Raw genomic sequence first — 19,866 nt, forward strand, 5'->3', positions numbered from 1 at the left:
AGAATGTTCAATCTTTACATTCAAACGATAGGGCACTTGTCGGATATTTGAGGAAACGAAATCATTTTACTTTCTCATTCGTGGTTAGGGAGTAATAGCTGACCAAAGTTACGGACCCCGCCCATACTTATAAAACATTATAGACCAATTCAGTGCTCCGGTCTAAAATTCAATCTCTTTATCAGAATGTTCGAACTTTACACTCAAACGATAGGGCACTTGGCGGGTATTTGAGGAAACGAAATCATTTTACTTTCTCATTCATGGTTAGGGAGTAATAGCTGACCAAAGTTACGCCCCCACCCATACTTATAAAGCATTATAGACCAATTCAGTGCTCCGGTCTAAAATTCAATCTCTTTATCAGAATGTTCAAACTTTACATTCAAACGATAGGGCACTTGGCGGGTATTTGAGGAAACGAAATCATTTTACTTTCTCATTCATGGTTAGGGAGTAATAGCTGACCAAAGTTACGCCCCCACCCATACTTATAAAGCATTATAGACCAATTCAGTGCTCCGGTCTAAAATTCAATCTCTTTATCAGAATGTTCAAACTTTACATTCAAACGATAGGGCACTTGGCGGGTATTTGAGGAAATGAAATCACTTTACTTTCTCATTCGTGGTTAGGGAGTAATAGCTGACCAAAGTTACGCCCCCCCACCCATACTTATAAAACATTATAGACCAATTCAGTGCTCCGGTCTAAAATTCAATCTCTTTATCAGAATGTTCAATCTTTACATTCAAACGATAGGGCACTTGTCGGGTATTTGAGGAAACGAAATCATTTTACTTTCTCATTCATGGTTAGGGAGTAATAGCTGACCAAAGTTACGCCCCCACCCATACTTATAAAGCATTATAGACCAAATTCAGTGCTCCGGTCTAAAATTCAATCTCTTTATCAGAATGTTCAAACTTTACATTCAAACGATAGGGCACTTGGCGGGTATTTGAGGAAACGAAATCATTTTACTTTCTCATTCATGGTTAGGGAGTAATAGCTGACCAAAGTTACGCCCCCACCCATACTTATAAAGCATTATAGACCAATTCAGTGCTCCGGTCTAAAATTCAATCTCTTTATCAGAATGTTCAAACTTTACATTCAAACGATAGGGCACTTGGCGGGTATTTGAGGAAACGAAATCATTTTACTTTCTCATTCATGGTTAGGGAGTAATAGCTGACCAAAGTTACGCCCCCACCTATACTTATAAAGCATTATAGACCAATTCAGTGCTCCGGTCTAAAATTCAATCTCTTTATCAGAATGTTCAAACTTTACATTCAAACGATAGGGCACTTAGCGGGTATTTGAGGAAACGAAATCATTTTACTTTCTCATTCATGGTTAGGGAGTAATAGCTGACCAAAGTTACGCCCCTACCCATACTTATAAAGCATTATAGACCAAATTCAGTGCTCCGGTCTAAAATTCAATCTCTTTATCAGAATGTTCAATCTTTACATTCAAACGATAGGGCACTTGTCGGGTATTTGAGGAAACGAAATCATTTTACTTTCTCATTCGTGGTTAGGGAGTAATAGCTGACCAAAGTTACGGACCCCGCCCATACTTATAAAACATTATAGACCAATTCAGTGCTCCGGTCTAAAATTCAATCTCTTTATCAAAATGTTCAATCTTTACTTTCAAACGATAGGGCACTTGGCGGGTATTTGAGGAAACGAAATCATTTTACTTTCTCATTCGTGGTTAGGGAGTAATAGCTGACCAAAGTTACGCCCCCCACCCATACTTATAAAGCATTATAGACCAATTCAGTGCTCCGGTCTAAAATTCAATCTCTTTATCAGAATGTTCAAACTTTACATTCAAACGATAGGGCACTTGGCGGGTATTTGAGGAAACGAAATAACTTTACTTTCTCATTCATGGTTAGGGAGTAATAGCTGACCAAAGTTACGCCCCCCACCCATACTTATAAAGCATTATAGACCAATTCAGTGCTCCGGTCTAAAATTCAATCTCTTTATCAGAATGTTCAAACTTTACATTCAAACGATAGGGCACTTGGCGGGTATTTGAGGAAACGAAATCACTTTACTTTCTCATTCGTGGTTAGGGAGTAATAGCTGACCAAAGTTACGCCCCCCCACCCATACTTATAAAACATTATAGACCAATTCAGTGCTCCGGTCTAAAATTCAATCTCTTTATCAGAATGTTCAATCTTTACATTCAAACGATAGGGCACTTGTCGGGTATTTGAGGAAACGAAATCATTTTACTTTCTCATTCATGGTTAGGGAGTAATAGCTGACCAAAGTTACGCCCCCACCCATACTTATAAAGCATTATAGACCAATTCAGTGCTCCGGTCTAAAATTCAATCTCTTTATCAGAATGTTCAAACTTTACATTCAAACGATAGGGCACTTGGCGGGTATTTGAGGAAACGAAATCATTTTACTTTCTCATTCATGGTTAGGGAGTAATAGCTGACCAAAGTTACGCCCCCACCCATACTTATAAAGCATTATAGACCAATTCAGTGCTCCGGTCTAAAATTCAATCTCTTTATCAGAATGTTCAACTTTACATTCAAACGATAGGGCACTTGGCGGGTATTTGAGGAAATGAAATCATTTTACTTTCTCATTCATGGTTAGGGAGTAATAGCTGACCAAAGTTACGCCCCCCACCCATCATTATAAAGCATTACAGACCAATTCAGTGCTCCGGTCTAAAATTCAATCTCTTTATCAGAATGTTCAAACTTTACATTCAAACGATAGGGCACTTGGCGGGTATTTGAGGAAATGAAATCACTTTACTTTCTCATTCATGGTTAGGAAGTAATAGCTGACCAAAGTTACGCCCCCCACCCATACTGATAAAGCATTATAGACCAATTCAGTGCTCCGGTCTAAAATTCAATCTCTTTATCAGAATGTTCAAACTTTACATTCAAACGATAGGGCACTTGGCGGGTATTTGAGGAAATGAAATCACTTTACTTTCTCATTCATGGTTAGGGAGTAATAGCTGACCAAAGTTACGCCCCCACCCATACTTATAAAGCATTATAGATCAATTTTTTTATTCAGTGCTTCGGTCTAAAATTCAATCTCTTTATCAGAATGTTCAAACTTTACATTCAAACGATAGGGCACTTGGCGGGTATTTGAGGAAATGAAATCACTTTACTTTCTCATTCATGGTTAGGGAGTAATAGCTCACCAAAGTTACGCCTCCCACCCCATACTTATAAAGCATTATAGACCAATTCAGTGCTCCGGTCTAAAATTCAATCTCTTTATCAGAATATTCAAACTTTACATTCAAACGATAGGGCACTTGGCGGGTATTTGAGGAAACGAAATCATTTTACTTTCTCATTCATGGTTAGGGAGTAATAGCTGACCAAAGTTACGCCCCCCACCCATACTTATAAAGCATTATAGACCAATTCAGGGCTCCGGTCTAAAATTCAATCTCTTTATCAGAATGTTCAAACTTTACATCCAAACGATAGGGCACTTGGCGTGTATTCGAGGAAATGAAATCATTTTACTTTCTCATTCATGGTTAGGAAGTAATAGCTGACCAAAGTTACGCCCCCCACCCCATACTTATAATAAAGCATTATAGACCAATTGCTCCGGTCTAAAATTCAATCTCTTTATCAGAATGTTCAAACTTTACATTCAAACGATAGGGCACTTGGCGGGTATTTGAGGAAATGAAATCACTTTACTTTCTCATTCATGGTTAGGGAGTAATAGCTGACCAAAGTTACGCCCCCCACCCATACTTATAAAGCGTTATAGACCAATTCAGTGCTCCGGTCTAAAATTCAATCTCTTTATCAGAATGTTCAAACTGTACATTCAAACGATAGGGCACTTGGCGGGTATTTGAGGAAATGAAATCACTTTACTTTCTCATTCATGGTTAGGGAGTAATAGCTGACCAAAGTTACGCCCCCCACCCATACTTATAAAGCATTATAGACCAATTCAGTGCTCAGGTCTGAAATTCAATCTCTTTATCAGAATGTTCAAACTTTACATTCAAACGATAGGGCACTTGGCGTGTATTTGAGGAAATGAAATCACTTTACTTTCTCATTCATGGTTAGGAAGTAATAGCTGACCAAAGTTACGCCCCCCACCCATACTGATAAAGCATTATAGACCAATTCATTGCTCCGGTCAAAAATTCAATCTCTCTATCAGAATGTTCAAACTTTACATTCAAACGATAGGGCACTTGGCGGGTATTTGAGGAAACGAAATCACTTTACTTTCTTATTCATGGTTAGGGAGTAATAGCTGACCAAAGTTACGCCCCCCACCCATACTTATAAAGCATTATAGACCAATTCAGTGCTCCGGTCTAAAATTCAATCTCTTTATCAGAATGTTCAAACTTTACATTCAAACGATAGGGCACTTGGCGGGTATTTGAGGAAATGAAATCACTTTACTTTCTCATTCATGGTTAGGAAGTAATAGCTGACCAAAGTTACGCCCCCCACCCCATACTTATAATAAAGCATTATAGACCAATTGATCCGGTCTAAAATTCAATCTCTTTATCAGAATGTTCAATCTTTACATTCAAACGATAGGGCACTTGGCGGGTATTTGAGGAAATGAAATCATTTTACTTTCTCATTCATGTTTAGGGAGTAATAGCTGACCAAAGTTACGCCCCCCACCCCATACTTAAAGCAATATAGACCAACTGCACATAGTAACGGTAGTTATTAGATTGTAATAGTCATGATAATAGTTGCAGGTTTTCCAACAGTTTAGTTTTTTTACAAATACATATCACGTGCCCTATCAACTGAAAGTAAAGTTTAAAAATTCTTGGTCGGAGATACATTTTGCTAAGTTGCCTATAGGCGTTAATGACTGCGCAATGCCTAGGGTTTGGGGTCCCCCGAAAGTGCGAAATGGAACGAAATGGAACGAAATGGAACGAAATGGAACGAAATGGAACGAAATGGAACGAAATGGAACGAAATGGAACGAAATGGAACGAAATGGAACGAAATGGAACGAAATGGAACGAAATGGAACGAAATGGAACGAACTTAACCAACATATGTTACATTATAGATAGCGACAGCGACATATAAGGAGTAGACCGGAACAGGAAGCATTTTAAATACAGAAGTGAGTGGTAAATACATAATATAACGTGTTTTATTTCTTGAAACTATGTGATAATATTAAATACAGCGTTTTTGTCGCGTTTGTGTGGCTAGATTCTTCCTTGAAAATGGAGGCGCCGCGTGCAAAGAGATCCGCCGCTCTTCCTTGTGTACCAACGATCTGCAAATGAACTGCTGCAAATAGCATGGGAAAACAAGCAAACGGAACTGAGTATCGAAGTTAGGACTAGATTATACAGTTGGTGGTAACATTGCATCTCATAATTCACCAAGAGGGCATGAGGCAAGCGTTATTTTATTATTCATACAGCGTGTTTGCGTGTTGCGGGACAGAACTCTTCTCTCCCAAATGGAGCCCCGCATACAAATTAACCGCCATTGTTGCCAGCGCGACGAAACTGTGACCGTGCTACCGACAGGTTGAATCAAACTCCGACTTTCCAGTTATTTACATACGGTTTTAGTCCATAACTAGTACGTAGCATATGCATATCTCCGCAACAACGATTGTTATACAACCAATTATTCGGCTCAAAGTCAGACCGCTGTCGGGGAATGGACCCCTCCGTTGATGATATGCAAATGAAGCTCTGCGCTGCGTCACCAAGTTCACACATTTCACACTCCTTTCAAACACGGACGTGGAGTCCTCTGGAGACATTTCTGCTTCCCTGTTCCCGACAAAACAAAGGGAGGATGTGAACGAGGAGGACATGTATTTCACGGTTCACACAACACGCAAACACGCTAGCTGTATACATAATAAGATAACGCTTGCCTCATGCCCTCTTGGAGATGCAATGTTACCACCAACTTCTGTATAATCTGGTCCTAACTTCGATACTCAGTTCCGTTTGCTTGTTTTCCCATGCTACTTGCAGCAGTTCATTTGCAGATCGTTGGTACACAAGGAAGAGCGGCGGATCTCTTTGCACGCGGCGCTTCCATTTCCAAGGAAGAATCTAGTCACACAAACGCGATGTTGTATTTAAGAGCAGCTGTCTGTAAAAACCAAGCAAAATGAGGAAAAAGTGGCCAAGTTCAAAAAATGAAATTTTCTTAGATTTTGTGTGGTGGTAGGGTCTTGGGCCAAACCTACAAAAATGGGAAAGTTTTGGGTCGGAGGTTACCAGTTGCCATGGCAACGGCCATTTTTCAAAATGGCGGATTTTCGCCTTGTGAAGGCCTCTCTCTCGCTCAAAATGGACCATCTTTGGCCTACTGTAACGCCCACAAATGAACAGAAATGTTGCTGCCTCTAACATATTATATCATCCATATCTTAACAAGACAAATGATGTAAAGTGTTGCTCGAAATGTTTTGGCAGTGAGATGCAACAAACGTTTAAAGATGACCTGTTTTTGTAAAATTTCAAAATTGACAAAACGCCATTTTTTGGACGTTTTTAGCAAGCAATACCTCCTTAAAAGGCACTTCAAATTTGTTGATTTTTGGCACAACTTTAGTTTAGACTTTTATGAATATCATATTAAAAAAGATGTTTGGGTTCTCAATGGGGCGGGCCACAGTGACCCAGAGACTAAGCCATTATTTCCATTGTAGCAGAATTTCAACCACAGAATTGAAGGTGAAATAAACATGTGCAACTTGGTGATTGAGATAAGAATGACTTTTCTTTAACTTTTTTATGCTGCAAGAAACCTGCCTGGCACTTAGAAAAGTATTTTGTAACAGTTGACGGTTGGTTGCCATGGCAACGGTCATCTTTGTTGTTAATGATGGATTTTCACATGGTTGTATTAGGAAAACATCCCTACCTGCTGATTGCACTGGAGATATGGACATAACTTTTATATTTCCATATAGCATGGTTTTCAACGTTTCATAGACCAAAAGTTCAAGATCAAGCATTAAGATTACGAGGGTGTACTAGGGGGTTATCAGAACCAATGAAATCAGAATTTTCATCTTGCTAAATTTTAGTCATTTTTAAGGGGCTCCCATCATTGGCAATGTTGATGAATGGTTTTACCATTGTTGGAGAGAGGAACATCTATTGAGTCAACAACTAACATTGTTTTATTGGGACACGCATAACGGGAGCCGTGACTTAAGGGTCTTTATGTGTATTTTTCGTGTTTTGAAACTGACACGAAATAAGTGAGGTAATCACGTCTCACTACGGTGTGAGCTATGGCCATCTTTGTGTCGCTGTATGAAAATCACGGATAGATGCCATGAAATGCTTACAATGATTAAAAATGTTAATTAGGGAACTACATGGGGTTTATAGGGACACTTGAAATAGAATAAAGCTGTTTTTTTCTATTATTCTCTAAGACATCAATCACTAAGTTACTTACTCAATCATTTTGTGTATTCACTATGTGGTACATAAAGACAAAGGGTCTGCATGCATTGGGGTTATCATGACTCCACATACCAGGGGTATAATACCGTATAGGTGAAAACTTTGATAAAGATAAAAGAACTAAGGCGCATTGCGGAACACTTCTGTTTACCACTTCCTATGTTAAGATTGACCTCTTACGTACATCCACTGGAGAATATTGTAGACACATTTTAGACGTTTAATCTTTGGATAGTTTTGTGAATACTTTCTGTATCTGTGCTGATTTTGACCTACAACTTGCTACTGCAGGTCAACCTATAGCTGAACCAGAATTTTAGGCCTTTCTTAAATCAGTGACTTCCAGTTTCTAAAATAGTAAAAACTGTATATTGTTGATATGATACAAGTAAAAAATTCTGAAGGCGCTCATCACTGAGGTACTCGGATATCGGATATACATTTTTTGTTTCGCAATGCCGTTTCCCTCAAATTCATTGTGACAGAATGCATAAAAAAGCATGCAGTAAATATAGAATGATTGTTTAAAAAGAAATCTTAACTTTATTAGCATAAATAGTCAAATCAAAGTATAGTCCCTGACAAAAATACAAGGCCCCTCTTAAGCTCAGTTCATTAACTTTGTTTTAATGAGCTATTGGTTAAAAGTGCTACTTCGTCTTCAATTTTATGATGGTCTACCCATTATAATTTTAGAATTTTATAAAAAATCTTAAAAACAACTGTCTCCGCATCTGGATGTATCATATCAGATGCATAGCGTCCTACTACTCCCCTTTTTTGTCAGTGGGAGTTGCAGAAGGTCAAATACTTAACTGTGCGCATAACTATGACATTTACCTTGTGAATATCCGTCATTAAGTATGGCCGTTTCACATGTATATAATGATATAGATGTAAGAAATAATGTTATGTAATCATATACTTAAACAATATTGTTTGGAGGCAAATTACAATTGATATTTATAAGGGTATTAAGGGAGGCTATGATTATCTGTAAGTGTATGTATTGTGTGCTGCACATGTACACATTGTCCCGGTTTTTATTTGGCTTTGGTTGTGATCCATGTATGTCCATATTCTGTTAGTAGTTGTATTCGTAATTCATTTTGGAAAACCAATTAAGAGAGAAAATAAAAGAATGGCTGTTGCCATGGCAACCAGCAATCAACTGTTATAAAAAATTAGAAGTGCCAGGTAGGTTCCTTGCAGCATAAAGGATTTTAAAAAATCATCTTATCATCTCAAGTGCCACCTTGCCAATCCTGAAGACGAACCAATTTTGAACCTTTGAAAGACTGTTACCATGGTAACCAGCTGTCGGTCCTGAAGAAACCTACTTTCCGAAGTGATAGGTAGGTTTCTTGGTGTACATGAAAAAACGTCAGATTTCATTTTCTTTACATATATAGCAAAGCTATGGATGTTTTCCTCCTACAACAATGTGAAAATCCACCATTAAGAACAAAGATGGCCGTTACCATGGCAACCAGCAGTCAATTGTTACAAAATACTTTTCTATGTGCCATGCATTCATCAATTTTGCCCATGATGGAAGAAAAAGCCCCTTAAAAATGACTAAAATTTAGCAAGATGAAAATTCTGATTTCATTGGTTCTGATAACCCCCTAGTACACCCTCTTAATCTTTATACTTGATCTTGAACTTTTGGTCTATGAAACGTTGAAACCATGCTACATGGAAATATAAAAGTTATGTCCATATCTCCAGTGCAATCAGCAGGTAGGGATGTTTTCCTAATACAACCATGTGAAAATCCATCATTAACAACAAAGATGACCGTTGCCATGGCAACCAACCGTCAGCTGTTACAAAATACTTTTCTAAGTGCCAGGCAGGTTTCTTGCAGCATAAAAAAGTTAAAGAAAAGTCATTCTTATCTCAATCACCAAGTTGCACATGTTTATTTCACCTTCAATTCTGTGGTTGAAATTCTGCTACAATGGAAATAATGGCTTAGTCTCTGGGTCACTGTGGCCCGCCCCATTGAGAACCCAAACATCTTTTTTAATATGATATTCATAAAAGTCTAAACTAAAGTTGTGCCAAAAATCAACAAATTTGAAGTGCCTTTTAAGGAGGTATTGCTTGCTAAAAACGTCCAAAAAATGGCGTTTTGTCAATTTTGAAATTTTACAAAAACAGGTCATCTTTAAACGTTTGTTGCATCTCACTGCCAAAACATTTTGAGCAATACTTTACATCATTTGTCTTGTTAAGATATGGTTGATATAATATGTTAGAGGCAGCAACATTTCTGTTCATTTGTGGGCGTTACAGTAGGCCAAAGATGGTCCATTTTGAGCGAGAGAGAGGCCTTCACAAGGCGAAAATCCGCCATTTTGAAAAATGGCCGTTGCCATGGCAACTGGTAACCTCCGACCCAAAACTTTCCCATTTTTGTAGGTTTGGCCCAAGACCCTACCACCACACAAAATCTAAGAAAATTTCATTTTTTGAACTTGGCCACCTTATGCTTGGTTTTTACAGACAGCTGCTCTTAATATTATCACATAGATTCAAGAAATAAAACACGTAATATTATGTATTTACCACTCACTTCTGTATTTAAAATGCTTCCTGTTCCGGTCTACTCCTTATATGTCGCTATCTAGTGGTATTTCACATCATAATGTTACATATGTTGTTTTAGTTCGTTCCATTTCGTTCCATTTCGTTCCATTTCGTTCCATTTCGTTCCATTTCGTTCCATTTCGTTCCATTTCGTTCCATTTCGTTCCATTTCGTTCCATTTCGTTCCATTTCGTTCCATTTCGTTCCATTTCGCACTTTCGGGGGACCGAGGGTGGGTGGATCTTTGAACACCTAAGGCTCTGTCACCTCGAGCGATATAATTTGTGGTCTGCCGTTTTCAAATGCATATCAAGTGCCTTATCAACTGAAAGTAAAGTTTAAAAATTCTTGGTCGGGCATAGATTTTGTTAATGTGCCTATAGCCGTTAATGCCTAGGCAATGCCTAGGGTACGTGGGCGGAACTTTGAATACCTAAGGCTCCGTCACCACGAACGAAATAATTTTGCCGTCTGCAATTTTGAAATACATATCGAGTGCCCTATCAACTGAAAGTAAAAGTTTTAAAATTCTTGCCCCCCTCCCCCCACTTAAGGCCACAGACCGCTTCCTCCCCCTTTCCGTTGTAACTAACCATGAACATAAACTTTTTTCATCCTTTTTATTAGTTTTCAAAATAACAAAGAAATAATAAGAAAACATGGCACATATACAAAATGAATGAAACACATGAAAAAAAACCACAAAACTGATACATAAAACTCGGAAACAATAATATATGATGACGCATAGTAAATGAGAACCTCTACATCTTGGTAATCAAATTATAGGGGGTTCTCATATCTAACAAGAGTCTTAGGACCCAAAATCTCCATGAAACTTTTTTTGTATTAAACCAGTTCCCCCCATTCTATATCGCTCAATGGTATGACCCCCGGCCACCTGCAGCTGTCAGGGGCTCAGGTTCCACAGTGACCCACTTTCGCTATCAACAGCTGTTAGAAGTGCCACAATGGCCAACACTGCAGATATAGATTTTCCCATTACTTAGGCAAATTAAGTCCAATTTGCATAATTTGCACTTCATTGTATACATCCCTCTCTAAGCTACCTGCCAAGTAAATAACATGAAAATCTGTCGCTCCTTTCTTCAGTTATTCTCCTTTGAAAATATTTACAAACACGCCATTGCAGTTCCAGTGACACATACCAGGGGGCCCAAAATCGACCTTGACCTTTCTCCTCCCAGCACCTACCCACATACCAAATATCATTTCAATCCATCCACACGTTCTTCAGTTATGCTGATTTTAAGCTTCCGGTGACACATACATACAAACACGGTGACACAAACTTACACACACGCGCACACACACACAAACACAATAACTTCGCATGATTTGAACTTCAGTGTGTACATCTCCATCCAACCTACCAACGTACCAAATAACATGAAAATCTGTTGTTCCTCTCTTCAGTTAAACCCCTTTAGAACATTTTTACAAATAGGCCATTGCAGTTCCAGGGACACAAACCAGGGGGCCCAAAATCGACCTTGACCATTCTCCTCCCAGCGCATACCCACATACCAAATATCACTACAATCCATCTACACGTTCTACAGTTATGCTGACTTTAAGCATACGACGACACCCATGCAAACGATTTACCTCCTTACTTATGCAAATTCGGTCTCATCTGCATAGTTTGCACTTAAGTGTGTACAACTTGGTCTAACCTACCTGTGTACCAAAGAACATGACGATCTGTCCATCCACTCTTCAGTTCTTCTACATTTAAGATTTTATCAAATACGCCATTGCAGTTCCAGTCACACATGCTAGGAGGCCCAAAATCGACCTTGACCTTCCTCCACCTAACACCCACCCACATACCAAAAATCATTTCAATCCATGTACAGGTTTTACAGTTATGGTGACTTTAAGCGACCGGTGACACAAACATACACACAAACACCAAACGCAAGCAAAACAGTACTCCATGAAAAAGCCTTTTTTCATGGAGATAATAACAACAGAATAAACATAAAAATAATCACATTTAACTTGGAACATAACGAGACGAGGCACAGTGTGCCATGAATGAAAAACAAATAATAAACGACAGAACATTTCTGTCAAGATTGAATAGTTCACAAGAAACAGTGAAAGAAGAAAACATATAGTTTCTTATGCCCTGAAGATTCTTGTGGTCTGGCGGCATTCCAGCTTGTGTCTTATTTGAGCCATGAATAACAATTGCTATATCATTCTTCCGCAATAAGTAAATCAAAATCTATTTCATTTTCGAACTCAAAAATAACATAACATAATCTTCGCTTTGGTACAACTCAAGAAAAAAAACACAGAAACTCGAAGTAACACTAGAAAGGCAACATTTGCGAGCAAATACAGCATGTTTAGCCATACTCCTCGCCATGCAAAAAAATGGACTGTCCCAAAATAACAATGGACCATTCTAAAATACTTCCACTAAAAAAAATGGATCACCCCAGTCCAAAATTGAGTTTAAAAACAATTAGTCTCTCCATACAGGAATGGAGTCTTCCAGTAGCACCTCAACACAATATGGACCAGTCCAAAACCATATCCACACTAGAAAGGCAACATTTGCGAGCAAATACAGCATGTTTAGCCATACTCCTCGCCATGCAAAAAATGGACTCTCCCAAAATAACAATGGACCATTCTAAAATACTTGCACTAAAAAAATGAATCACCCAGTCCAAAATTGAGTCTTCCAGTAGCACCTCAACACAATATGGACCAGTCCACAACCATATCCACTTATTGATTAACAAATACACTTTTGCTAACAAATGGACTTTTTCATAATCATTCCAGCTCATATTCCCATAAACGAAGGTGCTAAGTCCTCCTGTGTGTTTCTGCCTATTTTCGGTGGCCGCGCTAAACCACCAGCGGATTTGTTTTGACGGAGCGTCACCCGCGCGCGACGATGTACACTGTTCGGCACCGCTAATATCCGGCATTTTCCCGCTCCAAAACACTCCACAAGACCCACGTTTTTAGTGTTTTGCCTCGTGTTCAACACGATTCGATTTGCATTACTAACGGGACGAAAATGTTATGATAGAAAAAAAATTCACCCCGTCCCGGCGTCCGTCCCAAAAACATGAACGACATGAAAATATATTTTCTTACAGATTCAATCACGAAAATCAACAGCATGGGATTCCAAATTTTCGCAACGGCCGACCATTTATCATGGTTGAACTTCCTTCCAAGGCGTGCGATAGATAAACATTCCCGGCGCATAATAGTCACTAGTACCAGACTAACGCAAGCTAATGATGATAATAGGGAGAAAGTTTGTCAGTGAAGTTTGGCCACCAGAGGGTACATTCATTTAACGTTACAAGCTAGCGCAAACGGACGAATCATTTACCTTACCGGGGACTGACTCTACTGGCCTAATCATTCCTTTTTTGCCGAATTCTACGATCCATACGCCCGTACGTAGGACATGTAGGAAGGCCTGGTGGACGCTACACATCACGGGAGACGCGTGTTGGTCCGAGACAGACAGCGGCGTGCTTTCGATCGCGTAGCGGCGACGCACCGCTGCGACAACGTGCGGGACCAAAACGCCTGTACCCACGGTGAGACCGTGTGTTTTGCGCGGCATGCCCCGAATCCGTCTACCATTGCTGAATGTAGCCCGATTCATAGAGGTCTATTTTGTAAGCATTATTTCATGGACCCCTCAGCGTGAGAATTCCTTGTGCAACACTTCGCTACATTATACATGTAATTAGATTAACCCAATTGACCAATCAGGTGGTCGCAAGGCTCACAGGCCTGCAAGGCCAGGTGCAAGGCACTTGGGGTCAATGACCTTTAGGTCATATGTAGTATTGAAAGTGACAGAAGTGGCAAATATTGTCAAGAAAGCCCAAAATTAATCGTTTTGAATATATGTATGCCAAAAATGGGAATGTAGTCCTTTAAATATTTGTTCAAGCCACATATACAGCAAATTTCAGGTCATTCGGTTGAAATACCAGGGCGCAGGAGGCCAAGATATGCTAATAATAGCCAAAAAACCTCAATAAAATCACTTTCAAGGTCAATATCAAAAAAAGGAAAAGAACGTACATTGGTTTTTGCCTACATTACCTCTGTACCAAATTTCAGGTCATTTGGTCAAAAAATGACAGATGAATCGATTTGAAGATTTGACAGGAGAAGAAACATGAGTAAAAACAATATGTTGAGCCATACTAAGTATGGCTAAACATAACTAGGTATGGCTAAACATAATGAGTAAAAACAATATGTTTAGCCATACTAGGTATGGCTAAACATAATAAAAAGTTATCACACTGGTATAGCTCCAACAAACTCAGCAAGAACAAATATAAGAGTGGATCCAATACAGAACTCAGGATAACATAACATAAACTCAAAGTAACATAACAGGATCATCACTCTACAATTAATTGAACAAAATGGAACTACCAGGTGTGGTTTCTGCGTACAGGTAGTGACCAAACGAACGCAGCGGATTGGCCAGGGGCAAAACCACTCTTGATTAATTTGAATAAGAGACACCACGAGAATGCTAGGAATACGGGTGTTCCATTTTAGCTTGCACGTACGAGCATATAAACAAAATTCAAGAATCATGGGCGCTGCATATTTGGCACAACCAGTGGCATTCAACAACAACTACAAAAAAAATCTTAGCAGTCATTCCGAAACTTACTGAGTTGTTATCAATTCAACAATAAAGACATCAGAATCTCGAAGAGGCTGAGAAGGTTGTTTGATAATCAGTCACAGAAACATGTCAATTCATCGCCACATATCAGGTAGACTTCCCCTTCATGTTGGACAAAACGATATCTACTGCGTCAATACGTTTTTTTCCTGCCCGTTTACCAGTAGCACAGCATATGTTGCCCTCGGGGGCACCCAAATCGACACTCTAGCTATAGCCATCGTACCTTTTGCGTTCGCTGCAGCAGCCTCCCGATCCGGCATAAGACAGGCTCGCGCAGCCTGCAGGGGTGGGGGGAGGTGTTCAAACACTGCTAAGCCGTCCTTGCTTCCCCGTAGCTTCCTCCCTACCTTCAGAATTCGATCCCTGTCGTGGAAGTTTAACAGCCGAACAAGTAGTGGCGGGTTTGGGCGTGATGTAGTGGGTTTAGACAGACGATGTACTGCCGCGATCGGTACCGGATCGAGACCCAGGCGTTCCGCCATGAATCGCACGAAAACTTTTTCTGCGTCTTCTTCTTTTTCACAAGGTAGTTCCCGGATGATGGGTCTCTTCATTTTCCACTGCCGTCAAAAAAGAAGTCAAACCCAACCACAACCATAGTCAATCTTAGTTAACTTAGAACTTTCACAGTAGTCTAGATAACTATTTTTGATTCCCATGTATTTCCATGTACTTGTTGTCTGCAATTAGCCTTTGGGCATGAACTTGCAATGAAGTTGTTGATAATGTCAGCTTTCCTGGAGTAGCGTTCAGCGAGTAGATCCGCTCTGACTCGTCCGCGTCGTTCCTCCTCCAGAGCCCTGCGTAGTTCCTGAATCTCCGACGCCTGGAACTCGGCGGAGTGCTCGGTAGCACTCACTCGCTCCCTCACCTTGCTCAAGTTGGACGACAAGACTTCGACCTTAGTGTCCAGTGCACGTACCTTACTTACTTACTTTATTTATTGGATAAGTTCTGTTTCTGTATTTGTTTTAAATGTTCGGACTCCAGGAAGAAAAACCACTAATGGAGATCCTAATAAAACAAAGAAACAAACAAAATCTGTTGTGTTTGGAATGAAGAATTAGATTTAAAAGTGAGTCTTATGATTGACGTAAGATGATGATTATGCAAAACAGGACCTAATTTGCATGATTAATGACATTTTGTAAAATATAAACTTCTCGACGAAGGTAACAAGAGAAACAACAAGGTCACATACCAGGGGGCCCAAAATTTACTTTGACCTTTGTTCTTCCAAGACGGACCCACATACGAAATATCATTACATTCCACCCATACGAACTGGAGTTGTGCTGTGTGGACACACACCTATACCGTATGATGTATACTGATAAGTTACCTCTTCCTTTCTAGATATAACTTATATCTAGGCCATCTTATATTAGAAAGTGAGTTAACCATCTTATATCATAAGATGGTTAACTCACCTTCTCTGTATACCTTCCTATGTCCATGTTCTTAAACGAGTTTTAACTGTAATTTCCAACACAAAAAATTGGACTTACCCAAATTTTCTCCATGTTAACTGTGACACACAGCTACTGCTGGTTCTTTCTGATGCAAGGCAGTGTATATCCAACATAGCTCTGCTTCTAACAAGTTCCACACCAGAATGCACCCCTTGGTAACCTTTGTGATACCACTGCTGTTAAACTGGCTACAAGTGAGTGACAAGCCAATTTTTGCCAGCAATTATGTTTCAGGCTCTCACAAGAACCAACTAAACACCCCTAGGCAACACGTCCAGCCAACACCAATAACACATCCCAGCTGGTATAGGGACTGATGATGCAATATAACAGGTTTTTAAACTTTTCTCGTTAATTATGCAAAGTGCTTCGCCCAAAATCTAATCATCTTGGGGTTCTCTACATACCTACCGAAACTCTAAATATGAAGATAATTCATCCAGGCCTTCTCGACTTATCGTGTTCACTACAGACACGCATTAAAATATAACCTTCTTGACTAAGGTAACTATAGAGCGTCTGGTTATGGATTGTAATTGGCTTTGGTATGTGGGGAGGTGTTGGGAAAATAAAGGTGGAGGTCGATTTTGGGGACCTGGTATGTGACCTTAGTACTGCAGCTGAACATTTTTTGTATGTTTTGACCTGAACGTGGTCTTTATTGTTTGGTGGCAGATAGCTTCTGATGTAAGAAAGAAGTGTGGTAGGTTTGGGCCCCCTAGCAGCTTGTTCTGGAACTGCAGCGGCGTTTTTGACAAAATCTTACAAGGAGAATGACTGGACAACGGAACGACGGATTTCACAATGAAGTGCAAGTTTTGCAAATTGGGACTTAATTTTCACAACTAATGAGATTAATCTATATTTACAGTGTTTTCCACAATAGGACTCATGTATGTTGTGGCACCTTACACCTATTAAATGCGAAACTGGGGCAAATATTCCCCTGATGGAAAGCCTGTCCCCAGGGGCCCGACAGCAACATAATGCTTATCAAGGTGTATTCGCATTTTCAAAAGGTACCTACACCTCAACTATGACATCCGAAAGAAAGAAAGAAAGAGAGAGAGAGAGAGAGAGAGAAAGAGAGAGAGAGAGAGAAAGAAAGAAATAAAAGAAAGAAAAAGAAAGAGAGAAAGAAAGAAAGAAAAACAAGCCAACAAATACATATTTCCTCCCAATAAATAATGGCGAGTTTATGTACAGAAATTCTTACATCAAGTCATGATCATTACAGGAATGCTGTGATTTTAATACTAAGCCACAAATGCTACCAGTAACCATAAAATCAGCATACCAGGCTGGGTAACATTTGAAACTGCGATGTGTGGCACACTGATGCTGCCATGTACTTTGCATGCTTTGTGCATGACGGCGACTCCTGTCATCATAGGTGTCATGACCACTCCCTGGCTGTTTCGGGTGTATTTCATTTGTCTATGAAGGCTAGACGTCCTGATACTTTACGTCATGCAGACTCAAATCAACTGGATAGATACTCTAAAGAGACGTTTCAGATTCATCTGTGACTGAGAATGAGTCTGAACTCAACTTTAAACTGCATAGAAATGGTTTTAGTGCAGGCATTCAGTTGTATACACGTAATACTTATCTTTAGACCCGTATCTGAAGCATCAGACTCTAGAGTTTATCCAGTCCCTTGATGTACTTTGACTATCAAGTTGTTAAGTTTCCATTGTCCGATTGTGATCATTTGTAGGTAAGTTTCATTTGTTTGCGTTTGTACTGAAGCTGATCTTAAAGAAAAATCCATATTCTGGACATTCCTCCCACTCCCATCTCATATATACATGTACTACAATACAGTCAAAACTACCTAAGAAGACCACTCTGGGGACCAAGAAAATTTGGACAGGTGGTTACTATAGACATGATTCTTAATGCTTGTCTCAATGGGAAAAATTATCTAAGGGACCACCAAAAAGTGGTCACATCTGTCAGGTGGTCCTTAAAGGCATCCGGAGCATTTTATGGGGCTTGAAACTTGAATTAAAAAAACTCCAATTTCTAGATATTCCTACACATAGTAAGTTTCAATGATACTACATGTATACATTACATATCGGTATGAAAGGAGCATTGTGCGGTGAGAACTGATAGAAAATCCAAGCCCTAATAGACTGATCCTGACTGTCCATCACAATTAGCGATTCGACCAATGAGAGAGTGACTGCATGTCCTTCAAATATTTGCATATTTATGTTTTGATTTTACGTTTTGACGGAGATGGGCGGGGCTATGGTATCGGTACCAGGCGTGCGAAACTAAAAGATCACCATGTAGCTTATTTTTGTGCCACTTTTGAACACTTTTTATAAGAAATCTGCACACAAATGTGGTAAACACTGGCATTAAATGTCAAGTTCATAAAGATTACAGCAACTAGAATATTTCCAGTTTTCAAGCCTCATAAAATGCTCTGTGTGCCTTTAAAATATGTAGAGGAGGACACTTCAGGTATTCAAAACGACACAACTACGCGTGTATCTAATACACACAAGATGTACAGTCAAACCTGGCCCAGCAACCACCTGGCATCAGAGGACACATTGAAACAGTCCCATCCATTTTTACATAGTTAAGACCCTCTCCCAACCAACCAACTGTCTTCCCCAACCAGAAACCACTTTTTGGCAGTACCAAATGGGCTTCCACCCTCCCTTGAACAAGCAAACTTGATTGGCAGCAGCATCTAACGGCCTCTTCAAAATGAGGATTTCTGCAAGCTTTTGCACTATCAGTATCAGCCATTCATTCATTCAGTTTTAACACCAGAATCAGAACAATTCTGATACACACTGTATTCTTCACAACAATACCTCGGAGTAACAGCACTGTAAAGATAGGTGCAGTTGAATTACAATTAATATCTGCTAATGCACCTTTTTGTGTCATCAGTTAAAATAATGAAGTACATAAATACTGCTGAGCTAGTTAGAATTTTGACTGAATGCACTTGTTTTGGCTGTTCTATGAGTAGACAACTACAAAAAAAACATGATTGTTAGATAAACACAGTTCTGATGGTGAGTAATGAAATTAGTTTACATAACAGCAGGGAGATTAAAAACTGTTGTGCATCTCTTGTAGATATGTTTCCTGGGAACTAACTCGTTGTATCTCGTTCCAGTGTATCTCGTTCCAATGTATGATTTTTCTTTGTCAACCAGCCAACTTGCCAAGACATCACCTCTCCTCAGCCTGTCAAAGTTGTTTCAAAACGGTTGAATTCAAATGTTTGATCCGTTTAGAAATATGACTTGCAGCCGTACGCATGGCGTCTTCATGGTAAAAAGTAAAAGCCAGTTACATAGACTGGACCTCTGGAGGACCCTGTAGATCTTTGTAAGGTACTGCACATGTTAACTGCCAGCCAATCAATGTCTTACACCGCCAGAGCATGGCAAGTCTTCTCCATGTAAACCAATACACCTGATTCAATTCCTTATCTGTTGATTCTATATTTCAAAAGTTTTTTGAAGAGTAACTATGTGTCAGGTCACTGTCTTAGCCAGGCCTCCACCAAAGTGAACACCACGAGTCAGTAGCAAACTGCTA

The sequence above is a fragment of the Branchiostoma lanceolatum genome, chromosome 4, assembly GCF_035083965.1.
Source record: "Branchiostoma lanceolatum isolate klBraLanc5 chromosome 4, klBraLanc5.hap2, whole genome shotgun sequence".
Taxonomy (NCBI): domain Eukaryota; kingdom Metazoa; phylum Chordata; class Leptocardii; order Amphioxiformes; family Branchiostomatidae; genus Branchiostoma; species Branchiostoma lanceolatum.